The sequence below is a fragment of the Oncorhynchus clarkii genome, chromosome 20 (genome assembly GCF_045791955.1).
Source record: "Oncorhynchus clarkii lewisi isolate Uvic-CL-2024 chromosome 20, UVic_Ocla_1.0, whole genome shotgun sequence".
Classification (NCBI taxonomy): Eukaryota; Metazoa; Chordata; class Actinopteri; order Salmoniformes; family Salmonidae; genus Oncorhynchus; species Oncorhynchus clarkii.
Window position 1 is genome coordinate 18,065,236 of NC_092166.1, and position 13,288 is coordinate 18,078,523.

General features: G+C 41.7%; 1 protein-coding gene across 1 annotated transcript in view; it reads right to left on the minus strand.

Annotated features, from left to right (window-relative positions):
* The window catches only part of LOC139376028 (integrin beta-1-like), a 39,154-nt gene extending 25,994 nt beyond the window's left edge, over positions 1-13,160 (minus strand). Inside the window, exon 1 of the mRNA XM_071118109.1 lies at positions 12,810-13,160. The gene's annotated coding sequence lies outside the window, so the exon portion shown is untranslated. The remainder of the gene's footprint in view (positions 1-12,809) is intronic.
* Positions 13,161-13,288: the final 128 nt, after the last annotated feature.

Genomic DNA, 13,288 nt, shown 5'->3' on the forward strand with positions numbered 1-13,288 from the left:
AAGTCCAGAGGTGTCATTCTCCAGTTCACATCAAGGATCTACAGGGATACCATTTGGAAAGTAGCCAAGAAATCTACTTTCCTAAGCGACAACAATCTGCGGTTTGCTGAAGACAGACAGAGTCTGGCCAGCTGTGGGAAAAGCACGAAAAGAAGGAAAAGCTGCTTACTTCATCAACGGATCTGAAATCAGCCTTCCTCCTTGAGGACTGTCATAAGCTGTGCCTGGTGGTCAACATAGGCTACCTAGATAGCTACCTCTGATGTGAGCAAATCCCACTCCCGGCTCTAAGGCGATTTAACCTTCGTTCTAACAGGACTACTGGAGTAATGGATATTTACTATTTTACTTGTTCTCTCACTTCTGATATTTTTACCTGCAGTATAGGCAGTGAGCAAGCTATTTGTTGTTTCTTGTTCTGGCAGTTAGCTTTGTTGTGCTAAACTATTCTCACTCAATCATTTATATCTACATGGTAGGCAACGCTGGTTTCCTTTCATTCTTTTTCGATTTGCGATTGTTGTTTAGCTCATTGTACTTTGTTCTATATTCCACTTTGTCGTTGTCTATAGTTTCACTCAGTTCTAGGGGGTTAAGAAATAATGTCAAGCGCAAAGCATTATTTTTATTTTCCAAACAGCATAAATAGATGTATGTTTTTTTCAAGAGTCTCATTCAGTTGCTACTGACGTCAACTTCTTCTGGAGGTCTCAGTGGGGTAATGATGTATGTCTCTCTCATGGTTCTGAACACTCTGCTGGAGTTATCACTCTAAAGAATCATTTCAATGGAAGTATTTTGCACTCCGACTGTGACCCTTTTGGTCACTTTCTTTGTCTTGTTATCAACTGTAACAACATCATCCTTATTATTACCAACATTTAATGTTACAATTCCAAACTTGAAAATGATCTCTTACTTGAATCTTTAGAAAATCGTATTCTCCATTGGCTAACCAAGTTCCCGAATGCTTTACTTATAGTAGGTGGGGATTTTAATATTTCTCTGAATAATTTAATTGATAGATGGCCTCCGGGACAGTCCACTTCTATGAATACAAGTTTGAGGCAGTTTATGGAAAGGTTTGATCAAGTTTCCTAATGACAAGTCTTCACATGGAGCAATAAGGCATACTCCAGACAATCACGCGTAGATGTTTGGCTGGTGTCTAAATGTTTTGATAAACAGGGTATTTCTGTTAACATCCTTGCCACTCCCCTTACTGATCATAGAGCTATTTATATTGACATTCAACTTTTTATCTCTGATAATGGCCTTGGCAGAGCATTCTACTGGAAGCTTAATAGCTCTATCCTAAAACATTAGTTGGTCAAGATGGAGATTACATACTTTTGGAACAAAGCTATAAATTACAATTCATACAGTAATAACTCTGAGCTTTTTAAATATGAGGTTAGAAAATATTTAAGAAAATATGGGAGTTTTCTTGCCGAGACAAGGAGACATGAAGAAGAAAGTGTAATAACAAAGATCACCTCTCTTGTTCAAAAGCCTGTTTAAAGTCTCCCAGTGGACAAATCTGTTCTGTTTGAGCTACAAAACAAGTTGGATGATATGTATAAACTGAAAGCAGAGGGAGCCTTTGTCAGATCTAGGAAGAAGTGGCTAGAGGAAGGTGAACCAAATTCATCAGATTTTTTCAGGTTAGAAAATACCACAAAAAAAAAAAAATACAATTCAACAATTAAATATTAATGGTCTCCTCACAGATGATCCCAAATTAATCTCTAACTTTAATTGCAACTTCTACAGGAATTTATAGAGTTGTAAGTATTGTGCGGTTTCCTCAACTCTTTTTTTTTTACTCTCTGGGAGATGTAAAATCAATTGAGGATGCTGAGAGGGAACAGTGTGATGACCCTATTATAGTTGAAGAGATCAAAATTCTATTGAACACCTTACAAATAATACGTCTCCTGGGACTGATGGTATGTCTGAGTTTTACAAAACATTTTCTCAACAGTTGGCCCCATTTCTGTTGGAGGTCTTTTCTGAAAGCATTACAAATAATGCTCTCCCTCCCAGTTTGACTCAAGGTCTGATTACATTAATACCTAAGCCCAAGAAAGACTTGCTTCTACTCGATAATTGGCGCCCAAGCTGTCTGCTCAATAATCTGGCTTCATTAGGAATAGACATATCTAATAATATCCAACTGGTGTAAGACCTTATTGACTATTCTGATATAATCTTCCAAGGGAGTTTTATTGTCTTCTCAGACTTTTATAAAGCCTTCGATACAGTGGAACATGAGTTTCTATTTCTCTCCCTTGAGAAATTTGGTTTTGGGGAATTATTTTGTAGTACTATTAAAACTTTATATGAATGGGAACAGTTCAATTAAATTAAAGCATGGCACTTCTCCTAGATTTGATTTGAAAAGAGGAATTAGGCAAGGTTCCCCAATTTCACCTTACCTCTTCCTGCTTGAAACCCAACTTCTTACAAGTTCTGTTAAATCCAGCGATATAAAAGGGATCTCTATTGCTGACAGAGATATTATCATAAGTCAACTTGCAGATGACACAACTCTTTTTGAAAGATGCTGACCAGATTCCTAGAGCAGTCGGTGTGATAAATATATTTTCCAAAGCATCTGGTCTTTGCCTAAACCTTAATAAGTGTCAATTGTTTGCTGTTAAAGACTGTGTGATATCCTCTACATGCAATATTCCAGTCAAGGAAAAAGTAACATACATTGGGATTACCATATCTAAGGATCAACAGGAAAGATGCTCATTAAATATTATACTTATTATTGAAAAAAACCCAAAAGAAGTTGATTGGTTGCAGAGGGATTTGTCCTTGAAAGGTTGAGTAAATGGCAGTTGTTTAGAATTTTCTTTGTTGATTTTTGCATGAAATACACATTTTCATAGGTGTTTTTTATTGACTGATAACCATTTAATTGAAAGAGCTGCTTCTCAGCGTTCAAAATATGCATCATGTTTTCATATATGGTTTGACACCAGCAAATTTAGCTCAATAATGCATGTAGAGTTCAGGTCTTTCAGCCATTTTTGGGATTCAGCCAGTGATATAACAATGCCAATATGGCAATTTACAGTTAGAGTTAGCTAGTGATCAAAAGCCTAGTGTTTCCATTTCCCTTTAAATGTTATCTAGCTATTATGTCATGTTTTATGCGGACCCTAGGAAGAGTAGCTGCTGCTTTGATAAAATACGAAATCCAAAAGGGAGACATCAGGGTCATAGTCACTAGTAGACACCAAACAGAGGAAAATGGACTGAAAAAGGGATCTACCTGAACTTCTTTTTCCTTTGCAAAAAGTTTTGCTATAGTTTGATGTGCACTAATGAAATTGACAGTTAAACATGATCCAACCCAAAGGCAGCAATGCCAGTCCCTCTAATAATCTAGACTCCTCCCAAACTTCCTGAGCAGTATCTTTGTTTACAGCTCAGGGTATCATCTTGTATAGAGCACCAAAAATGTAGGGGGTTGACTGATCTAGGCCGTGTCCCAAATGGAACCCTATTCCCTATATAGTGCAATATTTTTGACCAGGGCCAATGTCAATGGCATTATGTAGGAAATAGGGTGCCATTTGGGACGCAACCCTAGAGCAGTCTAGGTCTACTCCCCATGAGGCTCAGATCGACCGTTGGAGAGAGGGGATATCTCTGGTGAAACAGAGCCCAGAAAACTAAAACATGCACGTTAACCTCTGCACTGATAACAGCAGATAGCACCACATATAGACCCATCCTTCTCATGTAGCCTAAACTAATCCACACTGGAGAGCATGCTAGAACTGGTATGCAGAATTTAGCAATAAGAGACAATTCCGCCAATTGAGCAACATTCTGTCAATGTGTTTATAGTTTAAACCATATTGATGTGGATTGAGAGGGCAGCCTCTCCCCACAGGAGTGATTACACCCTCTGAGGGCTTAGAGCTTGAGGTAGTCACCTCATACAAGTACTTGGGAATATGGCTAGATTGTACACTGTCCTACTCTCAGCACATATCAAAGCTGCAGGCTAAAGTTAAATCTAAACTTGGTTTCCTCTATCATAATCGCTCTTCTTTCACCTCAGCTGCCAAACTAACCCTGATTCAGATGACCATCCTACCCATGCTAGATCACGGAGACATCATTTATAGATCGGCAGGTAAGGGTGCTCTCGAGCGCCTATATGTTCTTTACCGTTCGGCCATCAGGTTTGCCACCAATGCTCCCGCCCACTAGTTGATGCATATTTATAAAACTCTCTTAGGCCTCACTCCCCCCTATCTGAGATATATATTGCAGCCCTCATCCTCCACATACAACACCCGTTCTGCCAGTCATTAAAGGTCCCCAAAGCACACACATCCCTGGGTTGCTCGTCTTTTCAGTTCGCTGCAGCTAGCGACTGGAACGAGCTGCAACAAACACTCAAACTGGACAGTTTTATCTCAATCTCTTCATTCAAAGACTAAATCATGGACATTCTTACTGACAGTTGTGGCTTCTTTGTGTGATGTATTGTCTCTACGTTCTTGCTCTTTGTGCAGTTGTCTGTGCCCTTTTTCACGTGCGCCGAATACAACAGGTGTAGGTAGACCTTACAGTGAAATGCTTACTTACAGGCTCTAACCAATAGTGCGGAGGGAAAAAAGTATGTGTGTGTGTGTGTGTAGGTAAGTAAAGAAATAAAACAACAGTAAAAAGACATTTGAAAATAAGAGTAGCAAGGCTATATTGCACCATGCTTTGTGCTGCTATGATGTGCTGATGCTATGTTGTGTTGCTACTAGGGTTGCAAATGGTCGGAAACTTTCTGGGAAATTCCTGGATATTTTCCATGGGAAGTTAAGCTGGGAATTTGGGGAATTTTGCTTAAATTCATCAAAAAAGTTAGCTTATAACAGTGAACCTTTTTTTGTGGGATACTCAAGGCAATTTTAGGTCTTGTGGCATATTTTGGTTAATCTATCCCCAATTCAATGGAATTCCAACCCTCTGCATGTACAGTGCATTCTCCCATCATTCTTCCATCACATATACAGCGGATTCTCAAGATCTTGCACACTATTGAGATGCTATTGAGCCCACACTACTACACTGTCTGAGCCAAGGACTACATGCTTTGTTTTGATTACAATGATTACAATACTGAGTGGGATGAATATACAGTGTATATGACATACATGATTTTTTGTTAACTAGTAAATAGTAGCCTACAGCAAAGTGTGTTTAAATAATTTCTAACTTGTTAACTTCTGCTAGGTAGTTTTTGTTACCATGTGGGTTTTAGCTTGCTTGAGCCTGCTAACTGAGGAGTGTTAATTCACCTATTTCAATACGTTTCATTTGAAAACATTTATCTTACAAAGTAGTTGTTTAATCTAACTGCTTAACTATTTATCTGTACATGGAATTGTATTTTATTTTTACTTGTTTTTTTCTCATCTTTACAGGAAAATTCCACGGGCACTATCTGATGTGTGGAGACATTTCACTGCAGCTAATGTAGAAGGAAAAGCTGTGCACATTTGCAAATACTGTGCCAAATCATATGTGAAGAATGCAACAAAGGTGCAGAATTCTCTGGCCAAGTGCATAAAGTTCCCTCTGTGCTCACAACAAGCAACCTCTGACAAAGGTCCCTCTACTTGTATTCGAGGTGAAAATGATGAATCATACATCTTATCGATAGCAACTGCTCATGGTCCTCCTGGAATCAGAAGTTTTTTTGACTCAATGGAGGAACGTAGTCAGATAAATGCTGATGAATATCTTGCTCGAGCTGTGTATGCAACTGGTTCACCTCTGATGCTCACAGGCAATGTGTATTGGAAGAGATTACTGAATGTTCTTTGCCCATCATACACCCCTCCAACTAGACATGCTTAATCTACTCATTTTCTAGATGCAGAGTTCAAGTGAAGGTCAAGCAAATCATAGAGAAAGCAGACTGTACTGCAATCATCTCTGATGGGTGGTTGAATGTTCGTGGGCAAGGAATAATTAACAACATCATCTCCACCCCTCAACCAATTTTCTACAAGAGCACAGACACAAGGGACAACAGACACACCAGTCTCTACATTGCAGATGAGCTGAAGGCAGTCATCAATGACCTTGGACCACAGAAGGTATTTGCACTGGTGACAGACAATGCTGCGAACATGAATGCTGCTTTGTCTAAAGTAGAGGAGTCCTACCCTCACATCACACCCATTGGCTGTACTGCTCATGCATTGAATCTGCTGCTCAAGGACATCATGGCACTGAAAACAATGGATACACTCTACAAGAGAGCCAAGGAAATGGTTAGGTATGTGAAGGCTCATCAAGTTAAAGCAGCAATCTTCCTCACCAAGCAAAAAGAGAAGAATAAGAGCACCACATTGAAGCTGCCTAGCAACACCTATTGGGTGGTGTTGTCATCATGTTTGACAATCTTCTGGAGGGGAAGGAGTCTCCCCAAGAAATGGCCATATCACAGTCTGCTGATATGGACAGCCCACAGTTCTGAAATACATAAAAAAGCTTGAAGACTTCTGCCTGAAGCCCATACACGCTGCAGCGTACTTGTTGGACCCCAAGTATGCTGGCAAGAGCATTCTGTCTGGTGCAGAGATCAACAAGGCCTATGGTGTGAGGGCAAGGTTGAGGGCAAGGTTCTTGGCAGTCTGGCGAAGTACACTTTCAAAGCAAGGGCTTTGGGATGGAGATGCCACCTGGTGGAAGGGACTTTGTGGATCTGAGGCTCTTTCCCCTGTTGCCTCCATCATCCTCCAAATCCCACCAACATCAGCCGCCTCAGAACGCAACTGGTCCTTGTTTGGGAACACACACACCAAAGCACGTAACAGGCTACACCAATACAAGGGTTTAAAATATGGTGGCCATCCGGGCAAATTTGAGGCTTTTTGAGCCTGACAACGAGCTATCCTCAACAAGGGTGGAAAGTGACAGTGAAGATGAGGCCTCAGAGTCTGATGTTCAAAAGGTAGACATTGAGGAGGTCCAGGGAGAAGACATGGAAGCCTGAGAGGAAAACAACCAAAGCTTTAGTTTCTACACTATAATTTTACAGATGTATGTTGAAAACAGTCCCCGTAGCAATGTACCAACATCTAGAGGAAAGCCTTCCCAGAAGAGTGGAGGCTGTTTATAGCAGCAAAGGGAGGACCAACTCGAAAGGCAACTTACAAATCAACCGCCCCAGGTGTCCGCTCATCTAAATACATCATATCAATTAATGAGATAGCCCACCACAATGGCTGTGGCTGATCTCCTTTGTGGTGGCTCTCTCATTAATTGATATGATGTATTTAGGTGGGCGTACACCTGGGGTGGTTGATTTGTGAGTTGCCCTTCGTGACTGCTCCCATACCCTATAATTATGTATTCCTTTGTGACTCATTTGTATACCGGAAAACCAGAAAATCTACATCCCCCGATTGGCAGATGAGTGGCAACCCTGAATAGAAGAACCTCCTACTCGTCTGTAGTTCTTTACAAATGCTGTTTTGAATTAAAAAAACACACTGAAGAAGCCTGTAAAGCCGAAATGTCTCTGTACGGCATCTCTGATGCAGTGAAATTAATTAAAAACATTGAATAATGAAGTGACAAACACTCCAAGCCCTTGGCAGCTACAATTTGCTTGAATTGTCATATTACTACCACTATTATTGTGAAAAAAACTTAAACCTCAAAGAATTTCAGGGAATTCAAGGAGAAGTCTCTTTTACGTTGGAGCTGGTACGTTTGTAACATGGTATGTTTTAAGAGCCTAATATTTATACAGTGTGAATACACTCTGGCGAATCATGGCTTTTTATGGTCAGGTTCAACAAGCAAAAGAGAAAGAGAACAATCCTTTACAGAAGGTCAGTGCAAAATATAAGGTCTACTGATGTCACGCCCTGACCATAGAGCCCTTGGTTCTCTATGGTTTAGTAGGTCAGGGCGTGACAAGGGGGTGATCTAGTATATCTATTTCTATGTTGGTGCTAATGTGGTTCCCAATTAGAGGCCTCTGATGTGGTTCCCAGTTAGAGGCCTCTAATGTGGTTCCCAGTTAATTGTTGCCTCTGATTGGGGATCATATTTAGGTAGCTATTCCCACACCTGTGTTTTGTGGGATATTGATTGTTTGTTAGTGTGTTTGGGCACTACGTCCTCACGGTCTTTGTAAGTTTCGTTATTTTGGTTTTATACTCACGCTGCGCCTTGGTCCGCTCATTTCCAATATCGTGACAACTGAAGACTGAAGGACTTCACAATAACATTCTGGTCATTCAGCAGACACTCTTATCCACAGTGACTTACAGTCAGTGTATTCAACTAAGGTAGGTAAAACAACCACAGCTCACTGCAATGAAAATCTTACTCAAAAAAAATTCTACATTATATTACCACAGTCTACCACTGACCAGACAAATGGATTTCTATGGTCTAAAACAGAGCCTAGAGAGGACACTAGAGGTAACTCAATCCTCTAAGCCAGTGGTCACCAACATTTTCTGAGTCAACATAATTTTCGCAGTCAAAAAGCAAGCAGAGATCAACCGCTCCGTTTAAAAAAAAAAACATTACTTCATAAAAAAAATGAATAACACAAACCTGTTTAGAGAGGGGGAGAAAGTACAAGACCTAACACCTATTCACTAAGTCAGTTGGTTGTGTTTATGGGATGTTTCATCTTAGTGCTAAGTGGTAGCTAAACTATCTAACACTTTGATCTGGTGATGTAGCCACTTGAACCTGACTGTAATTAACAGAGAGCACACCTGCATGGATTTTCTCACGGCCTCACTCACCTCGCGGTTACTTCTACGACGCTGGTTAACCACATGAAAATGTTATTGTCCATGGACCACCTTGGACTGCACGGTGCATACAAATAGGGAGGAGTACAAAATGAGTACATTTGATGGTATTCATTATGAAGATTAGCGTGTTAAATAAATGTGTACGTGCTTTTGAGTCTATAGATTATCTCAACACTTAATGCGGGACTGGTTGCTATGAATGATAACCACACAAAATATGTTTGCATCTTTAATTGTGCTGAGTTAGCAGTCTAAGTAAGGTGAACAAACACCCAACCCCCCACTGCCTGTGTCACAGTCCACTCCCCGCTCCCCTCTCCCTCTGTCCATTAGCTCTCCTAGCAGCAGGGCAGTGAATGAATCCATTTCCTTAATTAAACTGCTGTGCACGCTGTGCTCTCTTAACAGCACTGTGTGGATGGATCAGGAAGAGCATTCAGTTGTACCGGTGAGTACAAGGGAATATTGAGGAAACCCAACCTAAACTGAGGAATTTTTCTTCTTAATCCAGTTAATTTGTATGTTTAACAGGGGGCATCTAACGAGCTACTAGCCAGTAAGCTACTCAATAATGTGAATGAGACCTGCCTTCTTGAGATGATATGAGCTGTAATGCAGTGCTGATCAAGGATCAGGTCTCCCCCTGTTCATGAAATCTCATTCACTGTGATCTAAAAGGCTAAACTGATCCTAGATCATCGCTCCTACTCTGAGTCGCTTGATACAAAAAGCCCCCTTTCAACACAAAACGTGTAACTGCTCTCAGAAATGGAGTTGGGGGTGGGGGCTAGCTCGTACTCAGAGAATGAGACAATACATTCCAACTTGTCTGGCCCTTGTTCCAGATCCAGACCTCGACCCATGAAACGCAGTGTCCATGACTCATAAGAATTTCCCCCATGAAGAGTCTAGGACCACTCAATTCAGTCAACACTGCCAGGACTGGGGGTCTAGCTTGAAATGTGACTCATATGTGACTGGGAAATCTGAAGGGCATAGTCAGCCATCTGTTGAATCAGTCGGACAACTGGGGGAGGCATATGTGTCAAGTGTCTCAGAGTAGGAGTGCTGACATAGGATACGTTTCGGCTTTTAGATCACAATGAATAACATTACATGGCAGGGGAGGACCTGATCCTAGATCAGCACTCCTACTCTGGGATGCTTCATATAGTAATAGGTCTATGACCCCATGACTACAGTATGATATTATCCGGACACTCCTAGTCTAGCGTCCCAAATGGTACCCTTCTCCCTTATAGTGTGCTACTTTTGACCAGAGCCCTAGTGCATTACTGTTAAAGTAGTGTGCTATAAAGGGAATAGGGGGCCATTTGGGACACTGTCCTAGGCCAGCCCAGTGATAATGGCGCTGTTAAGTCATAACAATGTAACTAGGGGAAGTGACTGATTGGGTCAGCCCAACAACACCACTAGTTCTCTGTGTGCTTTTAACAAGCCTCTGAAGTCACTATGTGTGTGTGTAAAATCAAATACAAGAGGGGGTTCACTTGTTGACTCCTGTCCTTAAGACAATGTAAATACTATGTTATTAAACATTCTAGTTCTATCTACCAGACAGGATATCCTAATCAAAGACAGTCATTTTACCCCACCTACTCTGACTAAGGCCTTTTAACAAGGCCACTTTTGTCCTTAAAACAAGAACATAGCTGTGAGCTGTCTGTGCCACGCTTGCTATCAGGATTGGTAGCAGTGCTTTCTTACACAGCAGCTCAACAAATCATTCTGCGCCTCGCATTCGGTTGGACCGTCGCCTGAAGCTCTGGAGTGGGGATCGTCGCCTGAAGCCCTGGACTGGGGACCGTCGCCTGAAGCTCTGGACTGGGGACCGTCGCCTGAAGCTCTGGACTGGGGACCGTCGCCTGAAGCCCTGGACTGGGGACCGTCGCCTGAAGCCCTGGACTGGGGACCGTCGCCTGAAGCCCTGGACTGGGGACCGTCGCCTGAAGCCCTGGACTGGGGACCGTCGCCTGAAGCTCTGGACTGGGGACCGTCGCCTGAAGCGTCTCAGCGTAGGAGTGCTGACTTAGGATACGTTGCGGCTTTTAGATCATAATGAATAACATTAGCTGTGTGCTGTCTGTGCCACACTTGCTATCAGGATTGGTGGCAGTGCTTTCTTACACAGCAGCTCAACAAATCATTCTGCGCCTCGCATTCGGTTGGTGCGGAACGCCATGCAATCGGTGCATCGAAAATCTCTTCCCAACTATTTTGCAATATACAGTGCATTTGTATAGTATTCAGACCATTCACTTTTTCCACATTTTGTTACGTTTCAGCCATATTCTAAAATGGATTTAATTGTTTTTTCCCCTCATCAATCTACACACAACACTCCATAACGACCAAGCAAAAACAGTTTTTTATACATTTTTGGACATTTATAAACAATTAAAAACTGAAATATGACATTTACACAAGTATTCAGACCCTTTAATACTTTGTTGAAGCACCTTTGGCAGCGATTACAGTCTTGAGTCTTCTTGTGTATGACACTACAAGCTTGTTCAATCTTGGTTTCATCAGACCAGAGAATATTGTTTCTCATGGTCCGAGAGTCCTTTAGGTGCCTTTTGGCAAACTCCAACCGGGCTGTCATGTGTCTTTTACTGAGGAGTAGCTTCTGTCTGGCCACTCTACCATAAAGGCCTGATTGGTGGCGTGCTGCAGAGATGGTTGTCCTTCTGGAAGGTTCTCCCATCTCCACAGAGGAACACTGGAGCTCTGTCAGAGACCATCTGGTTCTTGGTCACCTCCCTGACCAAGGCCCTTCTCCCCCGATTGCTCCATTTGGCCGGGCAGCCAGCTCTAGGGAGAGTCTTGGTGATTCCAAACTTCTTCTATTTTAGAATGATGGAGGTCAGTGTGCTCTTGGGGACCTTCAATGCTGCAAAAAAACTGCTGGTACCCTTTCCCAGATCTGTATCTCGACACAATCCTGTCACCGAACTCTACGGACAGTTCCTTCAACCTCATGGCTTGGTTTTTACTCTGACATGGACTGTCAACTGTGGGACCTTATATAGACAGGTGTGTGCCTTTCCAAATCATGTCCAATCAATTGAATTTACCAATCAAGTTGTAGAAACATCTCAAGGATGATCAATGGAAACAGGATGCACCTGAGCTCAATTTTGAGTCTCATAGCAAAAGGTCTGAATACGTATGTAAATAAGGCACTGCATCTCAGTGCTAGAGGCATCACTACAGACCCTGGTTCGATTCAAGGCTGTATCACAACGGGCCGTGATTGGGAGTCCCATAAGGCTGCGCACAATTGGCCCAGCCTCGTCCGGGTTTGGCCAGGGTAGGCAGTCATTGTAAATAAGAATTTGCTGCAGCTGACTTGCCTAGTTAAATAAAGGTTAAATAATAAATAAATAAAATATTTATAATATAGGGAGACACACTCAAAGTATGGCCACTCGGGAGCTGTAACTATTCTTGATACAATATATCCCCTTCAAAATCACCAAATTACATCATGGAATAAGGCCTAGATTTAAGAATAGACTAACCTAACTAACTTTCAGCCTCTGAAACATGTCAAAGAAAACTTAATTTAATTTATGGTATGGAGGAAGGCCTACGCTGTTCTAGAAAGTAGCCGACAGACAGTAGAATAAAATGGGGGACAAACAAATACAAAGTATACCAACCAAAAATGCGTCAAATTGCCATTAATATGGGCCTACGGCTGGACAATATAGGAACGTAAAGTTGGTCAAGATAAACACAGAAACGTCAATGTAGGCCTATTTAATACGAGTGAATTTCCAAAGTTAATCGGTTTCGCTTAGCCCTGTCCGACTGCCGCTATCCCCACCCAAAGTTACCCAGCCCATTCCCCCATCCCCTTTGTAGATTCTCTAGGATATTCATGTAGCGTACATTTTTGACATAGCCTTCATAGACTTACCAGATATGCTGTATAATCATTTTAGAAAATAACGTACATCTTACCTTGACTCGTGTTTTCTAAAAATATTTATATATATTTTTTAAATATAATTTCAGAACCTCATTTGAGGCAAAGTATCCCGTGCGCTTTTTCTAGATAAAAAAAAAAACTTAACTCGCGGAGGGGTCCCTACTCTGTAGACTACTCTTTTCACGGAAGAAAATACCCCAAGTATCAGTGACGTTGCCTATCCGTAAATAATAATTGCTTCGTACAAAATTGCAAAACGTCGAGGAAAAACGGTCTGTAAAAATTATAACTAGGGGCAGGAGTCCAGCTTGCCCGAACACGTTACAATATGTCCGCAGTGGCTCAGTCAAAGGCTAAATATTTTTCCCTTCAGCAGAGTGGACAATGAATTTCGGGCACCTCTTATCTAGAACCTCCCACACAGGACATGCCGACTGTACTTGGAGCGCAATGAAGCAAGCTCAGACAGACAGACAGACCTGTGAACCTTCCTGTGAGTAGGCAAAGTAAA